This window comes from Epinephelus moara, chromosome 24 (genome assembly GCF_006386435.1).
Source record: "Epinephelus moara isolate mb chromosome 24, YSFRI_EMoa_1.0, whole genome shotgun sequence".
Classification (NCBI taxonomy): Eukaryota; Metazoa; Chordata; class Actinopteri; order Perciformes; family Serranidae; genus Epinephelus; species Epinephelus moara.
In genome coordinates, this window is record NC_065529.1 from 35,262,981 (window position 1) to 35,278,211 (window position 15,231).

A 15,231-nucleotide genomic window follows, 5' to 3' on the forward strand; every position below is an offset into this window, starting at 1 on the left:
GTGGATATTGCCAGTAAACTATCTTAACAAACAAGAGAGCAGATGCGAGAAGACGTTTGCTTTGCTTGTGAAAGTGGTGCATCGTAGGCGTCTAGTGTGAGATAAAGAGAACAGAGAAATGCAATGTGCACACAAACTCAGGCAACCGTCCAAGTACTGATTTTACCCCAATTGCACACAAGTCTTCTCAGAGACTTTCTAAGAGAGAGAAGGAGAGATTGAAATGGAACTGTCACGATCCCTCCATTCAATGTTTTATTCATTTTACGTCTGCCTGCCGTCTCTTCCTCAATAGTATTGAATTGGCAAATAGATCATTATTGGACAATTGGAGAACCTGCCACTTTGTGATATGACACACATTATATGAAAATCACAGTCATACATTCTTAATGCAACGCGAGATAAAAGAGGTTCTGGGTGCAGCCACACAGCCCCCGTCTGCGCCTTTTGTGTACGTCATGTGTTTGTATGAATATCTGCTCATGTGTTTTTTTATTCCTTCCTCTCTGTGTTTGGGTGTAGCCTCTCCTCACTAGCTGCGCGTACATGGTAACAATATCTTATTTCCTTTATTCTCGCTGCCATGCACAGATGTGCAGGCAGTCATTGTGTGTAGTAATACTGTAGTAAATACTGCAGGAAGACAGTATCACTTTGACACTCCCCTGTCAGCGCCCTTAATCCCATCCCTCGTCTCAGAGTCAAAGTCGTGAGGCCAGCGGAGAATGAAAAGCTACAATTTATGGTGGAGGATGCCATTGAGGAGAGGTGAATGCAGCCGTCTTGTTGGTTTCCATACAATTCAAAAGACCAAGGCGGCGACAAAATGGATGACATCAGTGACAGCAGGCTGGTTGACAACAATGAGGTCGGCAAATGTCATGCAGAAAGGCCTCGCTGTTTATACTGAAGCAGAAGTGTAATGATTTAAATGAAAATTATTTTGTGAATGATTGTAATGTGTTTCATGTTGATACGGGAGCCCTGAGAGGCAAACTGAAAGAACGTAAGAATGTAAATACTCACTGGTTGTCGTCGGCAATAGTGGCCAAGTAAAAACTAAACAAAAATGATCTCTCATTTCTTTAGTTTGTAAACAACAGATTCAGATTCAGATTCTGTACACAATAGTAATAGTTCAACAAAATAAAATCTACCACAAATTACACATCTAAACAGTTCCCAGGACGCCCAGGACGCCCAGGACGCCCAGGACGCCCAGGACGCCCAGGCCTAATGTCGCCACAGTTTACTCCACACTACTGAAGCCGCTCCTGTGTTTGGAACCACAGCGGAGTCGGAATATTTTCGCTTTCAGCCATGCTTGTTGTTTCCGTGCGCAACACTTTAATATCAACATGTCAACAAGTCGAAATATCGCCTAGCTTTGTGTGATGTATTTGGCCTTCTGCAAATTTGAGCTACTGTTTTTTTTAGCCTTTAATGGATAGGACAGACAAGTGTGAAAGGGGGAGAGAGAGAGGGAGTGACATGCATTAAAGGGCCACAGGCTGGAGTCGAACCCAGGCCACTGCGGCAACAGCCTTGTACATGGGGCGCCTGCTCTACCACTGAGCCACCAACGCCCCAAATTTGAGCTACTGTTTGACTTCAATGATGACTGTGTACACCTGGCCTGCTGACTGGTATTTGAAACTCGTGCGGTCGGCTAATCACACTTTTGTGATGTTTCAGTAACATGCAACAAAACAAATCAATCTTTCTCTCCTTTGCTTGCTCACTTGCTGGTGCACTCGTGGGAACCAAGATGTTGTGGGCGGATGTTTCTTGTACATATGAAATAGAATCCTGTCAGGGTGTCGCTGTACTGTTCCGTTAGAGTGGACTTTTGTTGTTTAAGTGAGAAAGTAAAACCTTTTTTTTAATGCTGCATTTGGCTGAAATGTCAATGCCCTTTGTATCGTGCACCAAGCACATCACTCTCAGATTAGCCTAATGTAGCCTGTTTTTGCCCTATGTAGGAACTATCTCCTATGTAAGAGATGTTAAAATAAGTAAATAAAAGTTCACCTTGCCCTTCAAGGCTTCCGTATATATTTGACATTAACCCTTTGAAACCTGGGGCAACATCACTTTTCTTGCGCTGCTTTCAGACGCCTTTTAAAACCTTTAAACCCTGAGCAAACTGATGTGATTTCTCTCAAAAACATGGGGAAAAAAGGCACCGAGCAACTTGGTGAGAAATGTCCCACAAACTGCAAAAAATAATAAAATAAAAAATAAAAAATAAAAACCCTAGATATAAAAAGTTAATTAAAAAAGTTACAATTTAAAATTATGTTACAGAATTATTATAATTTCAAGCACTCTTTTCAGGTCATTTCCTTTTTTTGTTTGTTTTAAACATTCTTTCTTGTCTTTTTTTAAACTAATTTTCTTGTTTTTAATTTTCTCTTTTTACTAATTTCTTCCTGATTTTGGGGGTAATTTCTTCTCTCGTTGCTAATTGCCTTCTTCCCGTGTTTTTAAGCCAATTTGCTCAGGTTTCAAAGGGTTAATTCAGGTTAGTTTATTAGTCCAGCTTGTATAATTCAAACTTCCTTTCAGTGAAATTTACAAAATGAATCCTGGAACTATTTTGTTTCCTTTTAGACTAAATGATAAGTGAAAACACAAATTATTCTAATCTATCCTAATCTGTCTATGAGGATCTTTCACCGAGCCAAATTATTTTGTCGAGCTAACTAATGATGAAAGTGTCCGATGTCCTAAAAATGAAACGTACAATGTTCGACGCATTAAAACAAAACAAGTTCTGCTAAATGTTTTTTCAGCGTTGGAAACTGTGCACGTCTGCCAGACCATTATTTATTTATTTATTTATTTATGTATACTGCCGATTATTAAAAATACGACCATGCATGTACAACAGGTTCAGCGTGTTTGTCGATGATGAATATGAGGTCAACCTCAGCGTGTGTGCGAGTGTGTGTGTCTGTGGAGTCGCTCAGCCCAACCGTTGAAAATTTCCATCACCAACAACAGTGAGATCCACCCTGTCAGAAGCCTTTTATTTTCTTAAAAATGCTCTATATTTGCTCGTTGTTGTGGTGCAGCGATGTACTCTCACTCCTCATGTGAGCGTGAATATAAATATGGTTAAATGTGACCACATGAGACAACGAGCGAGCAGGAGCTTATCTGTTCTTTGAGTTTAAAGTGATGCAAGCCAGAAGGTCAGTGCAATGGGTGAACTGAAGGCTCGCAACACGCACAGAGCACCAAACACGCCGAGCCTCTCACAGACCAGCCACTGTAGCACACAGGCAAAACGTTTCAGTTGCAAGTTTGGTGCTGCGGTGGAGCAACAAACAGCAGGAAATGTGGGTGGTTTTAACAAGAAATGGGTTTCGCTTTGTGTTCACAATCAGTTAAGGTTTCTTTTTATGCTGACTGTACTGCACAGTAGAATTAGTGCATCAACAGAACACAATATTGTCAGCAGATTAAATATCTTAATACAGAATTCATCCTGCAGTACTTTTAATTCAGCATATTTGGTAGTTTAGCAAGATTAATCTTTTGTCAACCCACTTTGTTCCTGAAGGAGGTCTTTATCTTAATTTTACATAACAGTTGCAGCTCACTCACATACACACAAACTCCGAAGCAAACAGAGACTTAACACATAAGACACACCACGTGAGGCACAAAGCACACTTGTGGTTTCACGCCTGTAGATATTTACGTAATCCGGCGTATATGTTATGTCAGCGCTGACAACCATCAGGTGCTGCCTGCGGTGGCCAAATTCAGTCCATTTCCTGTTTTTCAGATATCGCAAATAATCAAATGCTTAAAGTGGTTTCATCATCTTTTAAAGAACCAGCGCTGCAGTTGTCTTGTGCATATAAAATTTACCTCAGACTCATTGTGAAACGTCAGGTGATGAAGAACTTCTCTCTATGACTGGGTTAAACCAAATTTGAACGTCTCAATATCAATTTGGCTCCTTGGCCTCACCCTGCAGGATCATTAGAAGACGGTATTATCAAAGACATCTCGAAATAACATGACCTCTTTTATAAATGTGACTGATGCTCAGAATCAGAAGCTGGCAGGTGGTGCAGACACAGTGCAGCTCTCTTAGTTTTAGTTTTGGTGGAGTGGTCTTGAGGTTCAAGAGTTCTGTCCCCTTTGCCAGCAATTATTTTTCTGTTTTTAATCTTTCTTGTGAGTGTGTTTTGTTTGTGCTTCCCACTGGATTGGCCCTCTGCTTTATATTATGTCTGCACAGAGCAAATACAACCAATATCAGGTTTTATATTTTCTAATGTTGCTTCTGTGAATGGTTGATCATTCATAAAATGGCTATACATCATATTTAACAATTACCATGGTCTTCTCCTAAGTAGTATATATATTAGTGACCAAACCCCAAAGCAACTGTAGTCATATTACTATGTTAAAAAAAGATCACATACTTCATAGCGTCTTTCAGCTGCTGTTTTGAATCAGTCTCACCGCTCCTTGCTTTAAGCAGGTAGCTGATTTCAAAGCAGTCTCTAAAAACCGACTGTTTGCTGCCTGTCCACACCAAACAGCGTAGGAGCAAAGGTAGCAACAAGCCTATGGACACACTGTAGCATTTTAGCTGGCTGAGACCAGAGCTAAAAGAAGAGTGACTATTGTTTAAGAAACATGACTTCAACTAATGCTAATGTTGCTCTGTATCTGCTGGGTGTGTAAATAGGTCACTGTTTTGTATAGCCCCGTTTCCACCAAACACTTTCGGTGTGATACTTTTGAGTAACCCTTCAGACATGGTACCTAAACCCCAGGTTCGCTTGGTGCTCCACCGCAAACAGTACTCTTGAATGTGGGCAAGGTTGTTGTCACTCACTGCTCCGTCCAGCACTTCCTCCTTTCTCAGTCTGCACCTTGTTTATCGTCCACAGAACGAGGCTGCACGCCGGCATTTTCAGAACAAAATAGAACAGGCTGCAGTGAGAGTCTCTCTGTGGGATATTTAAAAATAGCGGGTTTGTGCATTTAGTCCTTCTGAGGCAAGCTCAGGGGTTTAGTGTTGCTGTAGCCCACACGAATGAAGCTCCACAACACTTTTTTTTTTTCCTGTGAGTGAGGATTAAAATATATACAGTTCACATAACCCTGCCGAAATCTATATCTATATGTAAACACCTGAAGATCCACTCATTACTAAAAGTGTGTGTCATATAAAATCTAAAGTAAAGGATAAAGTTGTCACAGTGAAATTTAAGGGGTGTGCTGATGGATTTGTGTCGTCAGCTCATACATCATGTTCCACCTTAAAAGTCGCCGGCAGTCGACCAAATGAATTAAGTTATTTTTTCTCAGACTCCAGCTGCTTCAAGAGGCAGCAAAACATCCCTTCATTTTATAGTTACAGTTTACTAAACACTCCACGGTATGAACAGTGGTTACATAAGCTTCAAAACCAGCCACAACTCAGCCCTGAGCAGAGTGACTGTCCTCTATTGACCAATCAGACTGCAGTGTTCACAGCTCCACCTTTTAGTACCAGATCTGTGTGCTAGGTACCCCAACAGAGGGGGGACCAAAAATGGGGACCGTACGGAACAGTTCCATTTGTATCATCCACAACTTTTCACAGAGGAAATGGAAAAAAAGCATACCGAACTGAACTGTACCGTACTGCTCGGTGGAAACAGGGCTTAACAAACCTAAATGGTGCTCATACCAGTGTGTCAGTGTTGTGTTCACTGCTTATTTCCACCATCTACAAGTGGCCAAAAAAACAAAGTTACTGGAGCTTTATGATTAAAGAAAATAATACAAGAGTACAGAGTACTTTTATAAGGAAAAACATAAAACCTGAATTCAAAGCAAACACAGCCATAAAATAAGTCGTAAAATGTTATATAGTTTGCAGAAACATTCAAACTATCAATCATGATTCCATATACTAATCCCACATAAACATGTGGCCTTACAAATGTCAGTCCCACACCCATGCACTGGCCATGGAGCGGCAGATCGTATATTTAATGCTAGGCTATAGCTTTGCATGTTTGAAAGAACATAAAACAAAGAAACTTTAAATTAAAAGCAAATCACATATTTTCTTTTTGAGCTCTTTTTTTTTTAGATCTGAATGTATTGTATGAACATGTGGTATTTCAGAGGTTGCACATGTCCAGCAGATCTTTTTGCCTCACCAGGAGGGGAAAGCGATGTGAACAGGCTGATATTGCACTTTTGATCTTTATGGACCCATGAAAATCGTGGTTGGGAGAGAGCATTAAGCAAATGGTGGCCGGAAGAGAGACTTGTTTGATAAGAAGTAAAGTCTCTCTCACTCCCTTTCTCATTTGGCTGTGGGCTGTGCGGGGCAGGAGCCCACATCCCTGAAGAGAAAACCACTGTGCTCACTGACTAAGAGGTAAAATAATAGTGCCTCACATTTCTCCATCTCAGCAGTTCTTAAGTCTTGACTTGAAGTGGAGATGAGTCAGATTGAGAACCACAGACATAACTATTTTCTCATCACCCCTGCAGTCGTCTGTGAAAGTCAGGTCTCTTTATGCCCTGGATCACCTCACACTGGAGCTACAAAAACGGGACCAGCCATATGCAGTCATTTCAGATGTTTGTTAAACGCCGCAGCTGCTCTATTTGAGCAATATCGCCCACACATGCTGCACCTTAGATCATCCAATAATTGCATGTTGGGGAGAGTGTTTGAGAGAGATGGCTGTGTTAGTGTAACAAGGTTCTGGTCCAGATGTTTGGGATTAAAGGCTTGTTATGAAAATACAAAATAGTTACTCAGGAAGTAAGGTATTCAGCGCCGTCATGCACATGGCATGTAACACTATTTAAATAGGCTCAAAGATGAGATTGGGAAAAGATTCAATTGAATATAGTGCAACATGTTGGCATGTTGTATAATAGGCAGTCCTAGCATTTGGTTGGTGAAAAAGGTCCATGTTCTTAAAATCGGCACCATAGCAACCAAGCTGTGTAACATGCTTTGCCAATATACACTAAATGTAACTTCACAATGTATTTTTACTGAGTTGTACCTCACTTTATTATTCCTAGGATATCCACTGAAAAAGCATTGCTCAGTTTAGTCATTTAATTACCAAGCACAAACTATTTACGAAGCATTTGTGAAAATAAAGGCATTAAATGTTAGTTCTTTCCTGTTTGTTTAATGATTACATTACGAGATGTTCCTCTCCCTAATCCACTAATAGCAGCAAACTACAGCTAATGACGTCTAGTGCTAAGCTTTCGCAGCTTTCTCCTTTGTGCAGAGAAAAACATCAGTTTGTCCGATGCAGTGTGCCACGTCAAAAATGACACATATTGATCCTCCTTTCAACACCACTCTCAAAGAAACAATTAAACATGGTTGAGACACGCCCAAACTGAAAATGAAACACCATGTTTGTTTATAGGTACACATGAGGGTTGTGTACGTGCTGTTAGCAAGCTAACGTCAACGCTCATAATGACAAATATTTCCCAGCATATCTCGTAGTATTGTGTAATAGAGCAGAAACTGGGGCGTGTGCCAAAGATGTTTCCCAGCCTCTGCCCTACTTCTGCGGTACTCACCCCACTAAATATGTAAAACAGTGTTTCTTCCGCTAACCTCACCCGCAAGTTTCCGCTCGGCTCATAGACTTTACATTGTGATGACATCACAGGTTTTTAAAATCACTTTTCTCGGCTTGAGGAAAGTTTTACAACCACCATGGCTAAAAAATTCACAATAGAAAGATTTATAATTGACCTTGTTTGCAGTTTCACAGACATCTCTTTTACAATTGTGGTAATTTTTCGCTGCAATACTGTGAGTGGCCACTGGGAAAAAATTGCTGCAGAGTTGAGCCATGTTTCCCGGGGGCCTGAGAAATTCCTGTACTCTTAAAGCTCCAGTAGGCAACATTGTTTTGGTATAATTGAGTAAAACTTTTGTAACATCCTCTAAGCATAATGTAAATCAAGTGGTCTGAGACAAACAATAGGTTTCTGCACCTCACCATGGCTCTGTGTTCAGCCTCTAAAGAATCAGTATCGTGCCGATGTGCATCAACCAATCAAAGGTCAGCTCAGACCACTGCGTTCCTATTTGCTGTTCTACTGCATATGCGCGTTCCCGTGCCGCCGGCCCCTAAAGAAAGTTAGTGAAGACAAACTGGATCGTCTTGTTAAGTCACTGTGAGCTCCGTCGTGTCAGACACATGGTATGTCAAGTACTTTTTCTCTCATTTACCAATTACAGTGTTTACCTGCAGAATCCAGAGTGCTTTGTGCTTGTTTGCAGTTGCATTTCAAATCCAATATATCATTCCATCTTTAATAAGCCCTATCACTCTTCATTTACGTCTGCGAGACAAACTTTCTTTCTTCCCAGGGGACATTTTATTTTTGTCAGGTGCATCTGCATCCATTGAAATCAAATACACCAGAATCTTTCCCTTCTATTTCTCGACTTGTCTCCCTCTCTGTCTCTCTTCCAAGTAATGATACTTTCTGTCACTCCAAAGTGTTTTCAATCAGTCTCCCTGGTTTTAAAGAAATTGACTTAAAAGGTTTGGAGGAGGTGAAAAAATGTGGTTTGAATTCTAACTTGGGATTCAATTCAAAGGATCATCCCGGGCTAAACCATTTGCAGAGAGTTCAGGTGCTGCCACACACACCCTGATGAAGGCCATGCGGTAACAACGTGTGGGTTTTACAAATAAATATTAGTGCTCAGTTAAAAGCATTTAGCTCTTTTCTCAGTGTTACCCATCCATCCTTTGAATCTTGTCAGTAGAGTAGGTGAATTGCAGAAGAACGGCTTTTTCAATGATGAGCTGACTTGCCATGGAGAAGGGCAGCGGCTGTGTGAGACAGGTCAGGAGTTCATGTGCAGTGTGGCTTAGTTCGGGGAAGTTTTCAGAGACTTCAGTCAAAGTATGTAAGAGAATCCTTGGAAATAAAATTCTGCTGAATTTTTGTGCTCAACCGTTGCAAATTTAACCTTAATACTGGAGAAGCAATGCTGCTGCTTCAATACTACTCATTTACAACAGCAGATACATTTTAAGAGAAATGTAATGTGACCTGAATTATGTTTTTTTTGAACACGATAATGAGAAGATATTTTCTGCCAAGTCTTAAAATGTTATTCTTGACCTTGGGAACAGCAGCCAGCAAAACAAGATTTGCTCAAGATCCATTTATAAGCTCTCTGGAGCTTTTGATAATATCACATAATCTACATGTAAGTGAATGATTGTTTTGTTAACAGGCTGTTTCCAGGGTCAAGGATGAAATTGGAGCCTTACTGTTAAATACTGTTTGTGTTAAATTGTACAACGTAGGCTATTAGTATCACAACAAGAGTCAACAGCCATGCTAGCAGCTCTCCGAGGCTCTCCTTTGAGCTAAGTTGTAACGTTGGTATGCCAGCGTGCTCAAAATATCAATGCTAAAATGCTGATGTTAAGCAAATACAATGTTTGCCATCAAGGTTTAGCATGTTAGCATGTTAGCATTATCTAGTTTTGCAGGTATCTGCTCATAAACCAAAGTGTGAGACATACACAACACAAAAGCGGGATTTATACTTGTAGTCTACGCCACTGTGAGCATTATACTTGTGTGGTGGTGTGTCTGTATCTCTCTGCAGTTACACCTCCAAAACATTAGTTGGCAGCAGGGTTTCTGTGAAGTGCTGTAAAGTTTAGTTAATTCAAAACACACATTAAACATGGCTTAATAGTGGCAACTTCAAACACAAGTACACAAACCAGCTTCACTATAACTCGCAGCATTCACAGACAAACACTTGTCTTTATCTGGACACATTTTCCCCACAAATACAACATGCTAATGTTTTTAGCACAAGCCTATGGCATTTTACATTATATAAATTAGCCTAGCAGCTAACAGACTTTTCTATTCATATGAAGCCAGGGACAACAGCAACATTTAACAACAAAATCCGGCTCCATTATAACTCACCAACAAAACAACCGTCTTATACTAAACACATTTTCCAAACAAATACAACGTGCTAATGTTTTTAGCACAAGTCTATGGCATTTTACATTGTGTAAATTAGCCTAGCGACGAGCTGAGATTTCATCTGCTCATATGAAGCCAGGATAAATCACACACAAGACTTAAAATGCTATTTTGTGGAGGCTTTATTGTCTTCACAATTTATTGTTTCTTATCTGTGAAATATTGAATAAAAGCTTCGTTTCCACTGAGGGAAACGGTTTCAGCTTACAAAAATAGACAGGAGGTCTGCGTCGCAGCGACATGTAGTCACATTTCTGGAGAGGTGCACATCAGGCTTCAGCATAGGGTACAGCGTAGGCTCTATGTTGTCGCGGAGCCTATGTGGTAGGTACGGCGATTCAACATGGATAAATCCCGCAAAACACAGGACTTTCACTCAGGAGACCAAGATTCGAGACCCATTTTAGGCCAATATTTACACCCAAACATGATCTTTTTCTAAACCTAACCATATCGTTTTGGTGCCTAAACCTAAGGAGAGTAAAAAGTGAAACCTAACAAACTGGTAATGGATGAATGGGCTGATAACAGCCGAATTAACCTACCAGTAGGTGTAGAAGGCCTCTGCTGACCCATAGGCTTCAAACCACAGATAACAGCCATTTAATAGGGTGATAACATCCCAATAGGATGGAAGGATTGATCCTCTGGGGACCATGAATGTACAAAATTCCACTGCAATCCATCCAGTAGTTGTTGAGATATTTCAGCAGACTGACATTTCCATCTCATGAGCAGTAGATGTATCTTGTATTCTGAGTCCCAAGACTATGAAACCGTAACACACGCAGCCTTGAAACAGTCCCTTAGATGAAGATACAACCACAGCATCACCCACAAACTCCAAAAGCCTATTGATTTTTCTGTTCTTTCTGTTACAGATGTTAATATGCTAATATGTGAACAGCCCAGAACCTAAGTCACCGATCTTTTGGACTCCTCTAACCTAAACTATAAATTTTTATTATACACTCTGGAATTTTATCATTCATTAGTAACTTTAATTGCATTTGTTAACCGTGAACCAGTAATGACTTAAATCCTGTTTTCTTCTCACACCCACATACATGCAGCTCACGGCCTACTCTTTCTCTGCTTGTCAGCCTCAGATAATAAACAGAGGAGAGCATTCTTGAAAACGGCACTTTTTAATACGTTCCTTTAAAAAAAAAAAAAATGGATTATCAAATTAATGGAAACTGCTCAATAACTGCTGCAGTGAGGAATGCTTCCCACCTAATTGAATTAGGGTTTTCATTTCTGTGATTTCTCTGTTTGTTTTTGGCAGCTGCCATCTGTTTGCCTGGGACCAGCTCTATTAATAAGCTATTCAGATTGAGATGGGGCTTTATTCCAGCAACTGTTTCTCACCTCCTCTCTCTCCCTGTCTCCCTCTCCCCTCTTCTCGCTTCCTCGCTCACTCAAATGATTGTCATGGAAATCATCAGAGGTGCCAAACCACAAACAAAAGAAAGAGCTTTAACATACACCTGAGCCAAAAAGAACAGAACTGTAGTCTAATTACGATGGGAACAATTAAGACTGTGCATATTTATTGACAGGGGACTTCACACAGGAGCATATGCTCATGAATACCAAAAAATGAAGGCAAGATGGGGTGTTGGTGTTGGATTTGAATGTCTATATGATGGTGTTGCTATGAAAAAAAAAAAGCATTTTAACCCTTGAAAGCATGAGAGTCAATGAAAAACGTGCATTTCTTTATCAGCTATTGTCTTATGCGCTCATTTTGTGAGCTGCTTTGACATAACACCTTTCTGAAAGCAATCTGGCCCATTTCCACAGCCTCAAACAAAGACAAAAAAACAAACTTAAGTGTGCTCATCATCACCAGCTGCCAATATTAACCCCCATTCTCTCCGTATCCCTTTTTTTTACCCCTCCTGTTGACAGCTACAGTCTCCCTTTCAATGCTCCAAGAACAAGGAATTCCAATCTGGGCTTTGCTCAGTATTCTGATCACACACCTCTCTCCTCCAGTAATACAAGTCTACTTTAAAATTCATAACTACATTTGGAAAGAATAAAAGGGTGCCCTGATGGAATATTTCCAAGGAGCTTACTTGAGCGAAAATACAATTCGCTTTGGCATATTTAATAACCCTAACCTGGTCTTTAAGACATACAGTAGTAATAACAATATTAAAAAAATACTGGTGACTGACAAAAAAAAAAAAGAAAGAAATCCAAGCTATGCCTTAGCATGAAATGAGCACCTATAATTCCTGCCTCTAGGAGGAGGATGAGAGAACGATAGAGAGAATGAAAGGAAAAAAAGGGGGGAAAATGAAGGAGACAAGAGACAGCGAGAAGCCTTGTCAAAGTTAGAAAGAGTCAGCTCAGCTCAACTCTCATTTTCTGCCTTTCTCTTCCTCTCTTCTTCTGCCCGGGAGGCAGTTTGAATTGAATCAAACAACCTAGATTGATTAAGCTTGGATGAATGACTTTCCAATGACACAGGACTCAGCTTTAGCCTCACCCCCCCCACCACCCCTCCACCCATCCCTCTGCACATATTTGACATGGTTATTGAGGAGTTGATGTGAAAGTGATTGTGCAGTTGTTTCCTTTTGGGTTCTTGTGCAAGGTTGAAATGTTCAACCCTAGACTAAATGTTGTCGCCATTGTTCGGTTCCTTGAAAGTCCTGTTTGATTCCTGTTGCTTTGATTCGAATGCCTCTCAGGAAGAGCAGCACAATGAACGAGTGTGAGAAAATAGATAACATGCTCCTCCAATTGGAATATGAATTGCTCAGCTCGAGCCTTAGTATTAATCTCTTGCCCTCTTTCCTCTCTCTAGTCCTTTTGTGTTAAGAGGGAGGAGAAAAAAAGATAGAGGGTAGAGAGAGAGAGAGAGAGAGAGAGAGGGAAAACAAGAAATAGAGTATTGAATATTGTGGGATGTCCTGTTCTGAATTAGGTCAGGACCAATCAAAGCTTAAATGCTTTTTCTCTTTCTTTCCCCCACTGAGCACCAGAGCTGTCTTTGTGGCTCCTCTGTGTGGAGAGACAGAGACCCCTACTGTCTCTGAGGGTGAACTAAAACCAGTGCGACCTCCCTTTCCTCAATACTCTACTGCCATCTGTCTGCTGTCAAACACACTGCAGACTGTGACTGCTGCATGTACATTTAATATACACTCAGCAGCCACTTTATTAGGCACACCTTGCCAGTACCAGGTTGGACCCATTTTGCCTTCAGAGCTGCTTTAATTCTTGGTGGCATAGATTCAACAAGGTGCTGGAAACATTCCTCCGAGATTTTAGTCCATGTTGACATGATGACATCACACAGTTGCTGCAGATTTGTTGGCTGATGTGAATCTCCCGTTCCACCACATCCCAAAGGTGCTCTGTTGGATTGAGATCTGGTGACTGTGGAGGCCATTGGAGTACAGTGAACTCATTGTCATGTTCAAGAAACCAGTTTGAGATGATTTGAGCTTTGTCACATGGTGCGTTAACACTGTGGTCATAAAGGGATGGACACGGTCAGCAACACTACTCAGGTAGGCTGTGGTGTTTAAACNGGCACCTGGTGTGATCTTCTGCTGCTGTAGCCCATCTGCTTCAAGGTTGGACGTGTTGTTGGTTCAGAGATGGTCTTCTGCAGACCTTGGTTGTAACCAGTGGTTATTTGAGTTACTGTTGCCTTTCTATCATCTTGAACCTGTCTGGCCATTCTCCTCTGAACCTTACGTGTTAGCTGCTGTCATGGCAGATTACCAAAGACATGTGTTACTGAAAGATTAAAAAGCCATGCATAGTTTATACATTAAGTACGGGCCTTCATCTTTTTATGTTCTTTTAAATTTGAGAAATGTTGATTGCTTGTATAAAAACATTCTTACTGTATGAGACAAGAGCTGCTGTTAAACCCTATATGTAAAATGTATCTGACAGATAGTCTGGTAATTGTCTGAACTGCAAAGCATCAAGAGGGTTGGACTGTGTGGGTGGACGAATTGGTTCTTTTGTTTGTGTTTTCTTGTTTTTTCATTTGTTTTCCTCTGTGTTCTGCAATTATCCATTTGTCAACTGCACTAATACATGCTTGTGCTGTTCTGTGTCAAAAATAATAAAACTGGTCAAAAGGTTTACTTAAAGTAGAAACAGACTCTGTAAAAGTCCTGCATTTAAAATCTTACAAAAGTATAATCAGAAAAATGTGTATAACCTTAATAATGATTACATTTTACACGACTGGGTTATCAATAATACCCTCCTGAGATGTTGTTTGGTATGTATTTTAAGTGACACTTCGCTAAGTCCCACCCCCCGGATGCAGACTGGCCAATCATAACGTAGCATCAGGCCGGCTCAGACCAGGGTCCGACAACAGCACAGCTGTGCTCCATTGACTCTAATGCAGTCGTTTCAGATTTCCTTCATTTTCAGGCTGGTTTTGTGGATTTGGAGCTAAATGTTGAGCCTGGGGCACGTCGTGTATTAATGATACTCGTTACCTGGAGAGGTTGGAAAAAGATATACGTTTCTTCCCTGTTCCAAAACCAAAATCAAACCCTGAAAAGTGTAGGGTTAGCTAGCTAGCTACTGAAGTTGTGTAAAAATGGTGATGTTCAAGGAAAGTAGCCGTAGCATGGATTCAACACTCGGGGGGACCAAATCTGAACTTGAAAACTCATTTCCCATTGTATTACATTATTCATTTATCATATGCATGTACAGCAAGAATGCTACTACTGCTACTACTAGGTAGCGTGGGGAACCTCCTAAAATGGAGTAAATTGTAACGTGCACTTTTTAAGTGGTTACAAAAGGTCCATCCTTTCGTGCCTCCGGCCAGTTGACCACAATACCACCAAACAGCGACCCACAAAATTCTGCAGAGATTGGACGTGTTCAAGCAGAGTTCAGTAACAAAGAGTGTTTTCAGCCAACATAAGTAAAACATTTTGTCATACTTGTTTTTTTATTACTGGGCTGTCTCTGTAAGTCACCGATCCAACCATATATCTTCTTAACAACTGTCTTGTTGCGTAAAACATAGCACCATTTTGATGCATGTTACCAACACCTAGCAAGTGTTAGCTAGGCTTGATATAATTTCCACACAGTAGGGTCAATTACACGAGATATACTTTGTATTTTTATTCCTCAGGTATCTTACTGACACACAGTTTTACAGTCTTA